Genomic DNA, 14,807 nt, shown 5'->3' with positions numbered 1-14,807 from the left:
ATTTATCTCTATTTGTACCACACCACTCTTTGAGCCACAAATTTAACTCTCTAATCTGTTTGTCCCTATGTCAATTTGCACATGGCTCTTATAACAGTTACCTTTGAGATTCTGCTTATTAATTTAAATCCTAGCTCCTCAACCTCCCTCAGCAGAAACTCATTATTAATTCTACCTATGTCGTTGGTTCCTACGTGGACCACAACAACTGGATCCTCCTCCTCCCTGTCCAAGTTCTTCTCCAGCAGTGAGGCTATGTCCTTAACCCTGGCACTGGGCAGGCAACATGGCTCCCTGTCGCTGCTGCAAAGAACAGTATCTATCCCCCTGACTATACCGTCACCTACCACTACCACATTCCTTATTACTCCCCCCACTTGAATGGCCTCCTGTACCATGATGCCATGGTCAGTTTGTCCATCCTCCCTGGAGTCCTTGTTCTCATCCGTACAGGTAGCAAGTAGCTCATACCTGTTGAACAAGGTCAAGGGCCGAGGCTCCTCCATCAGTATATCCTGGGTCCCCATACCTTCCTGACGTGCAGTCACACCCTCCTGTCACTGACCAATGAATAACTCTTAAGTACTACTGTGTGATTGCCTCCTGGAACAAAGGGGGAGAAATTTGGTTGGCTAGCACTTCCTGTTAGCACCTTTGGGGGCACTAATGACTTACCGCCCAGGCACGGCAATGTTAGCACCACCGGCGAAATTCACCTGGCTGTTTGTGGTGATGCTAAACACTACTGCTACAATCTCCTGAGCCTGAATATCGTGATGCCATCCAGCCGCGCATCGCCCTGGGAGTGGCCCGGACTGGAAATTCATTGACGCCCCTGCCTCAGCACCTGCCATTAGGAATGACAGGTAGAGGAGCTGGTTTGCAGTCGGCTGGGAGCAGCAGGAGTTCTATTTTAAGGCGTGAACTCCTTTTTTTTTATGTCTGCAAACAATGCTGCCTTGTCACTTTGAGAGAAGCAGACAGGCATTTTGACCCATTTGAGGTTTTCCTGCTTGAAGGAATTTTGCTCCTCAGAAAAATTTATCAGGTTTATTTGTCTTACTTTTGATACTGCAACATTTCCAAACCTTAATGGGGACTGTACTGGCACGGGACCTCGCTTCACCGTCAGAGGCAGCGGAGGCAGAGAGAAAGATTGGAAAACGTGGTCAGAGGGAGGAGGGCCAACAGAGCTCTCAGCAGGAGACCTTACCTCCCAGGGTATTCTGGGAGCACTACTCCTACATTCATCTCTCAGAGGTGGTCACAGAGCTTTGCCACCTCCTGCAGCCAGAGCTCCAGCCTCAGCTCAGGACCAGGACGTCTCACTCAGTGGCAGTGAAGATCACTGTCACTCTCAATTTCTATGCCAACGGCTCCTTCCAAGCTTCAACAGGGGATATTGCAAATATTTCACAGTTTGCCATCCATTGCTGCATCTGGGAGGTAACAGATACTCTCTACAGAAGGAGAAGGGAGTACATCTCATTCCCCATGATCAGAGACAAACAGGATGAACGCTCTTGTGGTTTTGCAAGGGTAGCGGGCTTCCCAGTGGTTCAGGGCACCATTGACTGCACCCACATGGCTTTGCGGGCACCGCATCACAATGCAAAGGTGTTCCACTGTGAAGGAATAGCCATTATTCAGAGAAATACACGATACTATGAACAGAATTCTGATATTATTAATACAGAATATACTGGGTTTAAAAGTCTGGAAAGCCTTGGAGACACAAGTCTCAGCAGATAAGGCTATGAACAGAAATACAGGCAACTGAGAAAAGATCAGTTGATAAAAAAGTTGTAAACAGGCTTTGAAATGGGAAAGGGATATTGACCAAGAAACTAAGGCCCTATTGAAAAGCAAAGACTTGCTTCCGAAGAGTCTGGAGTTTGGGTGTAACACAATGGAAGACCCAAGTGTGGTGTTAAAAACCAACACGTCGAACAGGAACATAAAATATTGAGTAAACCATGTGCCTTTGTAAAAGTAACATCAAATAAGACAAGAAACAAGATTAACTATGCAACCAATTGAGATAGCTAGAAAACAAGTAAACACACAGTTAAAGTGGTTTTGATTTACACATTGCAGATATACCAACAAGAAGGCTTTGAAAATATGACTTCAATAGAGACACAAAGCAATTGCATTATGTTTGTATTAAATTTGGATCACCACAGATTCAAAATGTCTGCTAAAAACCAGTAAAGCCAATATTAAGAATTGAATGGACATCAAACAGAAACCATTGCTGTCATTGTTTTATGATGGTTTTTGGAACACCTAAAGGTAGAGAAATAATTATGCATGCAATAGTAGAATTGATAGTAAGAATAGAAAGCATTTGAAAGAGGTATCAATAAAGACAATTAGCTAACATCAGCACAGAACATCAAAGAAGAAACCACTGCCAAAAGGGTATAAAAATAAGACCTTTTAACAGAAAGTCAGAATTCGCTGAACAGGCAAAGCATTTCTCAACTCTCCAGAGGAATCTCTGTAAGTCTTTAACTATGAGTCTCGGGAAAGCAAAGTGATTGATTTTGGTGGATGTTCTGGATTTAGAAATAAGTAAGAAATAAGAAATGTAACGAAGTTAAGATTTGAGAATAAGGATCTCTGAGAAATAAGAAATGTAAGCTTATTGCATTTTGAATTGATAATATTGTGACTGATTCAACAGATGTAAAATGAATGTCGGCTCTTAAATAAAACAATATATTTTTAGAATTGTCTGGAAGAGTAATTCTGTATAGACTCGCAAACCCACATTTCTGTACACTCTTTTGTAAGGAGTTGCAGAATTCTGGGGGGTATTCTGGACCCTCATAATATCTGGAAGGTTACCGTCTAGTTCAACTTATTAAAAGTACTATCTGGAGAATGGTAACATCTTCAGCCATTCCGTTCCTTTAGGGAGAGATAGCCTGACCTTTTAGAGCCATTTAAGCGTATTATGGAATTCGGCTATCTCTAACTTAAGTTGAAGGTGAACGTCTGGGGAATACGCCTCATCTGGGGTAGCCCAAAAGGGCTAGGACTGTAATTACCCCTTCAGATGGTACCCAATGAGTGTGTTAGCGAGTTGATACAGAACCTATACTTATATTAATATCTATATCCATTTTGTAGATTGTTAAGCATAGAAGGAGTGTGACATGAATCTTGTCATTCATGTGGAAATTACTTATGTAATTATACTGGATGGCCTGCAGGTGGCGCTGTCCAGGGTGAGTATAAATACTCGGGCATGGGCCCAGGTTGCTCAGGACATTCTTTAACAGGAACTAGTGAAGGACACAACTAGATCTCCATGTTGAAAAATAGTTGATTAAAGCATTGGGCCCAGAAATTCAGGTCGGGGGCTTCCTGCGGGTGCAAGCCCCTGACCTTCACTTACCTTATGCACTGGCCGTTGAGCTGTGGGCCCCCATGGAATTCCGATCCGGGGCCTGGTCCAGTTGCCGGCAGGCAGTGCTTGCATATCCCAGGGGTGTAGTTAGTTTGATGCGTCCCCTGGGATCACGTGGGCCATGGGGAGCCAATCGGAGCAGGGACTGCTCCATTCATAAGTCTGAAAGGAAGTGCTGTCAAGACTTATAAATACTACAGCCCCAAAATAGCACTAAATCTTCAAATAATTTTTTTTAAATCACATTTTTTAAATAAACTATAAATTACATGAAATAACTATTTTAAACAATAATTTAAATTTTTGAAAAAAATAATTTTATTTTCTAATGGGGCTAAAAATAAACTTACCTTGCTTTCAAGTATTCAAAAAAAATAAACCTGTGGAAAAAATGTTTTAATTTTAATTAATTCACCACTTACCTTGTGAAAAGGAGGCCCTATGCCTGCTTTTTACATTTCTAAATTCTGCAGGCTTACATTCCCGGAAAAAACTGTAAAAAAGACCGAAGTTCGATGTGCACGCACAGTCGCTCCTGCGCATGTGCAGCCCCTCCTGCACACGCATTCAACCTCTGATCCCCTTCGTTCAGAGGAACGGAAGTGCCGGTTTCCCGTGCATGCGCAGTGCATGCAGGAAACTGGCACTTCCATTGGGCCTATGGGTGGGTACCCCGTGCGTACTCACCCATGGAGACCCGAATTTCTGGGCCATTTTTAATTCTTAGACCAAGTGCCTAGTAGTTTTCTTATGTCAGAGTGTTTACCGACAGTGGTTCTAAGACCCAGATTTCAGTCTCTAGAGACGACAAGACTCTGATCAGGCCTTGCAGAGCTTGAATCTGAACTTCCTCAAAATACCATTGAGGTCTAGAAGCTTCTTATAAAGTTCATTTTAAATGCTAACCGAAGTTAGGTCCGATGCGCCTCAATAACTTCAAGGCTCAAAGTTAACTGGATAAAACAAGGCTTTTATTAGCAAAGAAAGATGCCTGTGTCTTCACCTAGCATTCTGCTGTTCTGCTGCAAGACAAGCCTGGGCTTGTCTTAAGTAGGGCCAGGTATGGGCGGAGCCGACACACCCAATGGGGAGAAAGGGGGCGGTGCCCTATATACAATACAAGGTAAAAACACAGGAGCAGGCAATACAATATATGTAGTTAAATACAGAGTCTGATGAATGACATATTTCATCACATTCACCCCTTCTACAGATTTAGTCTGTCCGGGGGTGTGATAGTCCTCTGTGACCGACGTAACGGTTGCGGTGCCGCGGGTGCCGGCTGGGTGTCCCAGGTGACCTCCTGGGTCTCTGCCGGGGGCGCCACCGGGGTTGTTGAAGGAGTAGGTGGTGGGGGTACCGTTGGCTGGTGTTCTTCCGGGGGTGATGAAAGAATAGTGGGTGGGTAATAGTTATTGTGGTTGTTGTCATTGTTGCTGTTGTTGTTGTAGTCATTGTCGTTGTTGCTGTTGTTACCGGCTGGGGCGAGGTCTTTTATGGACACAGTGTCTTCCCGTCCGTCGGCGTGCCGGACATACGCATATTGTGGGTTGGCGTGGAGCAGGTGCACTGGCTCCACGAGAGGGTCCATCTTGTGGCCCCTCACTTGCTTCCGCAAAAGTACCGGACCTGGGGTGGAGAGCCATGATGGTATCGATACGCCTGAGGTGGATTTCCGGGGAAACACAAACATTAGCTCATGAGGCGTGGCATTAGTGGCGGTACACAATAGTGACCGTATTGAGTGGAGCACATCTGGGAGGACTTCCTGCCAGCGGGAGATAGGGAGGCCCTTGGTCCTTAGAGTTAGAGTGACTGCCATCCATACTGTCCCGTTCTCTCGCTCCACCTGACCGTTACCCCGGGGGTTGTAGCTGGTGGTACGGCTCGTGGCAATCCCCTTGGACAGCATGTACTGGCGTAGCTCTTCACTCATGAAGGACACCCCGCTATCCGTGTGGATATAGCTTGGCATACCGAACAGGCAGAACAGGCTGTTGAGGCATTTAATGACTGTGGCGCTGGTCAAGTCTGGGCAGGGGAAGGCGAATGGGAAATGGGAGTATTCGTCCACAATGTTCAGGAAGTAAACATTGCGGTCGACGGACGGGAGGGGGCCCTTGAAATCTAAGCTAAGCCGCTCAAAGGGCCGTGTAGCTTTGATTAGGTGGGCTCTATCAGGGCGGTAGAACCGAGGCTTGCACTCAGCGCAAGTGCGGCAGTTCCTGGTCAGAGACCGAACTTCCTCAATCGAGTAGGGTAAGTTGCGGGACTTTATGAAGTGGAACAGCCGTGTGACCCCTGGGTGGCAGAGGTTGTTGTGGAGGGTCTGTAGCCGATCCCCGGTGGCGTTGGCACACATCCCTCGTGAGAGGGCGTCGGGGGATTCGTTAAGAGCCCCCGGCCGGTATATGATGTCGTACTCGAAGGTGGAGAGCTCGATCCGCCACCTAAGAATCTTATCATTTTTAATCTTCCCCCTCTGTTTATTATTGAACATAAACGCAACCGACCGCTGGTTGGTAAGTAGGGTGAAGCGTTTGCCGGCTAGGTAGTGCTGCCAGTGGCGCACTGCCTCCACGATGGCTTGGGCCTCCTTTTCCACGGAGGAGTGTCTGATCTCGGGCCCCTGGAGGTTCCTCGAGAAGAAAGCTACGGGCCGCCCCGCCTGGTTGAGGGTGGCCGCCAAGGCAAAGTCAGACGCATCACTTTCCACTTGAAAGGGAGTGTTCTCGTCCACTGCCTGTAGCGTGGCCCACTCAATATCCTGCTTAATGCTTTTGAAGGCAGCATGGGCCTCAGCAGAGAGCGGGAAAGAGGATGCTTTCAAGAGGGGACGGGCTTTATCGGAGTAGTTAGGGACCCATTGGGCATAATACGAGAATAACCCCAGGCACCTTTTCAGGGCTTTGGGAGTGTTGGGCAGGGGCAGCTCCCGTAGGGGGCGCAATCGGTCGGGGTCTGGTCCGATTTCCCCATTCTCCACCACGCTGCCTAGTATGCAGAGGCGCGTGGTGTTGAAAACGCACTTGTCCTCATTGTAAGTGAGGTTGAGTTTTTGTGCGGTTTTCAGAAACCTCGCGAGGTTTGAGTCGTGGTCCTGTTGGCTGTGGCCGCAGATGGTGACGTTGTCGAGATAGGGGAAGGTTGCCTGCAAGTGGTGGTCATCGACCATGCGGTCCATCTCCCTCTGAAAGACCGAGACCCCATTCGTCACCCCAAAGGGGACTCTGAGGAACTGGTAGAGGCGTCCGTTTGCCTCGAAGGCGGTGTACGAACGGTCCTCTGGTCTGATAGGGAGCTGGTGGTACGCTGACTTGAGGTCGATAGTGGAGAACACCCGGTATTGGGCAATTTGGTTCACCATCTCGGATATGCGGGGTAGCGGGTAGGCGTCTAGTTGGGTATAGATGTTGACTGTTTGACTATAGTCAATCACCATCCGCTTCTTCTCGCTACCCCTCACCACCACCACTTGGGCGCGCCATGGGCTGTTGCTGCGTTCAATAATGCACTCCCTCAGGAGCCTGTCTACCTCGGTCGCGATAAACCGCCTGTCCTCCCAGCTGTACCTCCTGCTTTTGGTCGCTATTGGCCGGCAGTTAGGGGTAAGGTTCGCGAATAGCGAAGGCGGCTTTACCTTCAGGGTAGCCAGACCGCACACTGTGAGGGGCGGCTGGGACCCACCGAAATTGAGCGTGATGCTTTGGTGGTGGCACTGAAAATCCAGGCCCAAGTTCATGCTCACACATAAATCCTTCATAATTAACAGTTTAAAATTATTATATACAGTGCCTTTAACGGACAATCGTACCGCGCAGTAACCCGCAATAGTCGCTATCTGGGTTTTGTCGTCCATAGAGATCGTGCCCTGAGTAGGGACTATAGTTAGAGAGAGTCGTTGTACCAGACCAGGGTGAATGAAGCTCTCCGTGCTCCCGCTGTCAATTAAACATTTAACCTTGCACCCGTTTACCTCGATGTCCACCATCGATTTGGATAGTGGGTGCGGTCTGGACTGGTCCACTGTGATCGACGCCACTGTAGCGCCCTGATCGGGACAAGATGGTGGGCCACACGAGGCCGGGTAAGATGGTGTCCACGATGTCTGCTCGCGAGATGGCGGACCCCACGAGGTCGGACAAGATGGCGTCCAAAATGGCCGCTCCCACGGCGCGCACGCGGCGGTGGCGGGTTTGCCTGCGGGATTCCCTCTGCACACCTTCCCAAAGTGCCCCTTCTTACCGCACTTACAGCAGGTGGTGCCTTTCGCCGGGCACAGGTTCCTGGTGTGCTTCGGCGGCCCGCAGAGGTAGCATTTGGGGCCCCGATGCATCACGGCGGTCGTAGGGCTTCTGGAGGGAGAGCAGGGCCCCGACGGTGTTGGGTTACCGGGCGGGGAAGATGTCTTCCAACATGGCGGCGCCCTTGGTGCGTATGAGGCGGCGTGGGCCACGCGGCCTGAAGAGTAGGAGTCAGAGTTCTTCTGAGCCACATCCAGCGATCACGCTGTGTCCACAGTCTGTGTCAGATCTAGGCCCGTTTTCTCTAGCAGTCTCTGCCGGATGTAATTAGAGCTAAGGCCTGCGATAAAGGCATCCCGAATAAGCTCGTCTGTGTATACCGTGGCTTTCACGTCTTTGCATTTGCAGTCTTTGCCAAGCACTTTTAGGGTGACTAGAAAGTCCTCTAGCGACTCTCCGGGTCGCTGTGTGCAGGTAACAAGCAGATGCCTGGTGTACACCTCGTTGGTAGGCCGCTGATAGTGGGCCTTTAGAATGTTGCAGGCATCCAGGTAGGTGGTGGCGTCTTGGATGAGTGGAAAAACCCGGTGGCTTACCCGGTTCTGCAGGATCCCGAGTTTCACATCTCCGGTGGCTCTAGAGGCTGTGATGGCTTCGGAGTTGGCCATAAAAAATTCCAAGCACTGGAACCAGTGTCCAAACCGTGCCGATGCATCCGAAGCATGCGGGTCCAAATCCAAGCATTCCGGTTTCAAAAGTTGATCCATCGTTGAAAGTTTGCTAATAAAATTGATGCGCCTCAATAACTTCAAGGCTCAAAGTTAACTGGATAAAACAAGGCTTTTATTAGCAAAGAAAGATGCCTGTGTCTTCACCTAGCATTCTGCTGTTCTGCTGCAAGACAAGCCTGGGCTTGTCTTAAGTAGGGCCAGGTGGGCCGACACACCCAATGGGGAGAAAGGGGGCGGTGCCCTATATACAATACAAGGTAAAAACACAGGAGCAGGTGTTGAGTCTGTGTGTCCCAGTTATGTTTAGGATCAATCACTGGACACAGACAACAAGAATAACTTTTAACAGGTCTTTACTATTCGGAGGTCAGGGCTGAACTGCCCAGCATATCCTTACACAACACTTATATACCGGTGTGGTCACCACCGGTATTACAGTATACAGCAGCCAAGAGAAAGTAGTACATCTCTTAAAGTAGTTCTCTTAAGGTGGAACAGGTTACATACACCACAATCCTCCCTTTTTAGCTTAACAGTTATATCCCCATTTAACATAACATAATAACATATATACAACTTCATGCAAAACACTTCAAAGATTCAGTCTCTGAGGAGGCCTCCTGATTCGAGTTGGATAACGCCTTTCAGGGGTCTCTGATTCTCGTTGTTGGGGTGACTCATCTAGTTGGTCTCTTATGGATTGGACATCATTATCAGGTACATTCACTTCTGAGGTAGATGCTTCAGGTTCACTAACTTCTTCCACGGTTGTCTCTGCCGTAACCATGGGTTCGACCCTTGTTCTCGATTCTACCAGTTGGTCAGCATGACGCCGTATTACATTTTCATCAATATCTACCGTGTACATCAGGGGTCCTTGTCTGGCCCGAATTGTTCCAGATTGCCATTTCTCATTTTTATAGTCCCGGGCTAACACTGGTTGTCCTATTTCGAAACTCCGAGTGGTCTTGTTATTTATATGCTGGAACTGTTTGTTTTCAACTTCCCTCCGCACATTTGGTTTTAACAAGTCCAACCTGGACCGCAACCTCCTGTTATAGAACATCATGGCAGGACTTTGGTTTGTCACTGCATGAGTGGCGTTTCGATATGCCAGTAGGAATTTGTCCACCTTGTGTTGTAGTGGAATCTGATCTTCGCTCATGGCCTTTATTGCTTTTTTAAACGTTTGTACAAATCTCTCGGCCAACCCGTTTGTAGCCGGATGATATGGGGCAGAGGTATAATGTTTCACCCCATTCATCTTCATGAATCTCTGGATTTCTTCTGACACGAACTGCGGTCCGTTGTCTGAACATATTTGTTCTGGCAATCCATTTCTCGCAAATATCGTTCTTAACACCGCGATCATCTTTTCCGAGGTAGTGGTAGTCATCTTAATCACTTCTGGCCATTTAGAATGTGCGTCCACCGCAATTAAAAACATGGAGTCCATGAAAGGACCAGCAAAGTCAATATGTACACGTTGCCTTGGGGTTGAAGGCCATTCCCATGGATGCAGCGGTGCAATCGGAGGTGCATTTTGCACTTTTTGGCACCCTGAGCAGCTTTTCGTCAGCTCCTCTATCTGTTGGTCGATACCCGGCCACCACACATAAGCCCTAGCAAGGCTTTTCATCTTGACTCCCCCCAGATGACCTTCATGCAGTTCCTTTAGAACTCTCTCTCTTAACTTAGGAGGAATAATCACCCTTGTTCCATACATCAATGTTCCTTGACAGACGGACAGCTGTTCTCGTCTTGCTGAGAATGCCGGTAACAGTGGATCACCATGTGCTGGCCATCCCTTCACTGTCACTTCGTAGACCCTGGACAGTGTCGGGTCGTTCCTGGTTTCTCTTTCAATACTTGCATTGGTGACTGGTAAACATTCTATGATGGTCGAGTGAAATAACTCAACAGGGTCAACCGTCGGTGCCTCCTCCTCTGTAGGTAGTGGCAGGTGCGACAGCCCATCAGCATTACCATGCTGCTTTGTACCTTTGAATTCTATCTGATATTGATGTGCCCCTAGGAAAAGGGACCATCTCTGGAGCCTCTGTGCTGTCATCACCGAAACACCCTTCTTAGGGTTAAAAATGGATACCAACGGCTGGTGGTCTGTCAGAAGCGTAAACTTTTGGCCCTGCAGGTAATGATTAAACTTCTTTACTCCCCACACAAGGCTGAGAGCCTCCCTATCTATCTGAGCATAGTTGCGCTCAGCGGAGGTCAATGATCTGGATGCGAACGCAACTGGCCTCTCCTGGCCATTTGGCAACTTGTGTGAGAGTACTGCCCCAATACCATATGGAGAAGCATCACAAGCCAAATGAATAGGCAGCGTTGGGTTGAAGTGAGCCAACACTTCCTCTGAGGTGATCAATGCCTTGCTTTCGCGAAAGGCCCTCTTACAGTCCTCGCTCCACTTCCATGGTACTCCCTTCTGCAAAAGAGCGTTCAGCAGGTGCAGCACCGTGGATAAATTTGGCAGAAACTTATGGTAATAGTTAATCAACCCTAGAAACGACCTCAATTGGGATACATTATCCGGAGCGGGAGCCTTCACAACAGCTTCGATCTTGTCAGGAGACTTATGAAGCCCCTCCTGGTCAATGACATGACCACAGTACGAGATCCGCTTCTGAAAGATTTCACATTTCTGGCGATTAACTTGAAGACCATATTCTTTCAATCTGGTGAGCACCAGTTCCAAGTTTGCAAGGTGTTCCTCGTCATCATCTCCTGTAATCAGAATATCATCCAGGTAACATTGTGTACCTGGAATTCCCTATAATACCTGCTCCATGGCCCTCTGCCAAATTGCTGGAGCCAATGCCACTCCAAAAACCAGTCTATTATACCGGTACAAGCCTCTATGCGTGTTGATCGTGAGATACTGGCGTGACTCTTCCTCAACTTCCATCTGTAAGTACGCCTGCGCCAGGTCTATCTTGGTGAAGTGTTTCCCACCAGACAACGAAGCGAAGATATCCTCAATCCGTGGAAGCGGATACTGCACCGTGTGAAGCACCGGATTAACAGTGATCTTGAAATCTCCACAGATGCGAACCTTCCCCGATTCCCCCGGCTTGTTGCTCGATGAACGCTTCATGACTGGGACAATGGGCGTGGCCCACTCACTCCAGTCTACCTTAGACAGTACTCCTGAACGTTCTAGCCCTTCCAGCTCAGCTTCCACAGCAGGTCGTATTGCATAAGGTACCGGTCTGGCTTTGAAAAATTTCGGGTTTGCATGTTCTTCAACCTTGATGTTTGCCGTAATTCCTCTCAGTGTTCCCAATCCCTGTTGGAACACCTCTTTAGCATCATCCAATATTCTGGACAATCGTTTAGGTTTGACATCTTTTGTACCGGAATTTACCGTTAGTGCTTTTAAGGAATGCCAGTCCATATTTATTTTCCTAATCCACTCCCGTCCCAGTAGTGGTGGACCTCCCTCAGGTAGTACATATAAGTCCATTCCTCGGCTTTCTTTGCCCTTGTGGACCACCTTTACCTTTATCTTCCCGATGGGGTATACTCTTTGCCCCGTGTATGTTTTCAATACAATCTCCGTATCCCGTAGGGGAATATGTGGGAATAACCTTTTGTAATCTTTCTAATTCATGAACGTCAATGCCGATCCAGTGTCCAATTCCATCTTCACTTGGACTCCTGCTATCTGAAGTGTGACCCAAATTGTTTGGAGGTCTGCTTCCTTACCAACATTGTGAACTCTTAGACTACCCAGTTCATTACTGCTGGAGTCTGAATCTGACTTCTGTTCGTTCGAACTGTTCTCTGTCACCTTGTGTACCTTTTTGTACTTTTCCTGCGGTGACTTTTTGTTGCTGGTCTTCTTTCCTGACCGGCATACTTTAGCTATGTTACCAAGCCTGCCACATTTTCTGCATTCCTGATTTTTGAACCAGCACTGGTTCTGATCATGCGTTGTCTTTCCACAATGATAACATTTTACTGTACTCAAGACCATTTGATTGGTGCAGAGTTCCGGTGACCATAGCTGCATTTCCGCAGTGCCTCTCGCTGCGGCTTCTTGCGATGCTGCAATAGTGACAGCTTTATCAAGCGTAAGATCATTCTCTTCAAGCAGTCGCTTTTGTGTTCCTTCTTTTAACAATCCACACACAAATTTATCTCTCAGCGCATCTGCTAGCCCTGTTCCAAACTGACAGTACTTCGATAGCTTACATAGTTCAATTAAAAATTCAGCATTGCTTTCGTCTTTCAACTGCGTTCTTCTGTAAAATTTAAATCGTTCCGCTATCGTCAGCGGCGTGGGGTTTAAATGATTTTTCAGGACAGTAACAATATTCGCAAAGGTCTGATCCGCCGGTTTATTTGGTGATAGAAGGTGCTTCAATAGCCCGTATGTCTTCACCCCCATTGAGCTTAATAAGGTTAATGCTTTCTCATCATCTGGTACCTTATTTGCTTTACAATAAACTTCCATGCGTTCTACATACGTGGTCCAATCTTTGATATCACTATCAAAGGTATTAATGCTCCCATGTTTAGGCATCCTTGCAAGTTTTTAATTTTTTCTTTTTCTCAAAATGGCGGCTTCCCGCGCTTGTCTTCTTCCCCCGCCTACTAAAATGGCGGCTTCCCGCGCTTGGCGGTCTTTCCCGCGCTCGTCTTCTTCCCCCGCCGACTACAATGGCGGATTCCCGCGTTTGCCTTCTTCCCCCGCTGGCTGCAATGGTGATTGCCTTGCTGCTGCCGTTCTCGCCTCCCCAGCGGTTCTCGCTCCCCGACGCTGCTTTGCCTTGCAGCCCCGCTCGCAGCCCGGTCCTGTACACCGGCTGCGTTTGAGTTCTCCGCGGCTCTCGAGCCTTAAGCTGCCCCAGTCGCTGCACCTCTCGGCCTCGATTGCAGCCCGGCCCTTTCTACCGGCCGTGGTTGAGCTCTCCGCCCTTATTCCTTCGTTTTCCCTCCCCTACTCCACAGTCAACGTGGCCGACTTTCTGCTCGTGTCGCTGATCGGCTTACCCACCACCGTGGTAGAAGGGATGATCACTGCCTGTCGCTGATGGAGGGCTTCGTGGTCAGAATTCTTTTTCTTTTTAACCCGGGTTCTCGATGCCTCCCGTGCGATGGTGCTCAGCAGGATGATGAGGGCGGATGCCTCTTCTCGACGCCCATTTTGAGGACGAAGCTGCAGGGTAAGATCAGACTCGTCGCCACTGTTGAGTCTGTGTGTCCCAGTTATGTTTAGGATCAATCACTGGACACAGACAACAAGAATAACTTTTAACAGCTCTTTACTATTTGGAGGTCAGGGCTGAACTGCCCAGCAAATCCTTACACAACACTTATATACCGGTGTGGTCACCACCGGTATTACAGTATACAGCAGCCAAGAGAAAGTAGTACATCTCTTAAAGTAGTTCTCTTAAGGTGGAACAGGTTACATACACCACAGCAGGCAATACAATATATGTAGTTAAATACAGAGTCTGATGAATGACATATTTCATCACAAGGTCCTGACGAAATATTAAACCCTAACCGAGGTTAGGTCTTGAAGAAAGGGCAAATCCTGTCAGAATTGGCCAAGCTTTTTTATTCGAAAATTTAAATGATTGCTTTTTATGGGGAAATAATCCTATCCCTGTACGTCCACAAAACCAAGTGATAATTTTTGAAATAGAAGGCTTTGATGCCGAAGGATCTGTTAGAACTCATGGCACGATTAATGTTGATCCCCAGAACCAGGGGATACAGAATATCCTGTGGAATAATCAAACGAATACTCCAAATCCACTAAATTCCTTAATAATAAGTTGCACACCTGCACAATTGAGAGGCCTAATGAACGGTGCCCAACAAGGTGGTGGCAACTATCGATGAATAGCCAGACCCAGAGCAGCCTATGCTCCTGGGGGCCATGGATTCCGGTTAAGGTGACAAAATCATGATAAAATAAATGACAACAATCTTCGAGAAAACTATAGACAGCTTAGAATCCATTATAATCAATGCTGACAGCCATTAACTCACTCTTATCTAAATGTTGGAGGTGCAATGATTAATGGTCTAGTAAACCAACCCCAGCAGCCACAAATTGCACCCCTAGGTCAAGTAAATCTGACCTATCTACACAACGGGGTTGATTTTCAGTGTGCCGTGAGGCGGACTTTTAGGCGTGCGGGGGGCTAAAATCCCGAATTTGGGGGTCCCGACACCATCCCGCCCAAAACCCGCCTCCATGTAAGTTTCAGAAGAGGCGGGTACCCGCCCCGCACTGGGACCCGCCGACCCGAGGCGGGAAGGGATTAGTGCCAATTAACTGCCTGTTAAGCAAAATGGCTGCGAGCTGTCAAAAGTGACAGCCTTCAGCTTTCATTGCTGGTGAGAGTTCTAACTGAGTCTGTGTAGAAGGACTCA

This window comes from Somniosus microcephalus, chromosome 10 (genome assembly GCF_052327205.1).
Source record: "Somniosus microcephalus isolate GS21.2 chromosome 10, FLI_Smic_1.0, whole genome shotgun sequence".
Taxonomy (NCBI): Eukaryota; Metazoa; Chordata; class Chondrichthyes; order Squaliformes; family Somniosidae; genus Somniosus; species Somniosus microcephalus.
The sequence above is the reverse complement of the archived record's forward strand: the minus strand, read 5'-3'. Positions refer to the sequence as shown.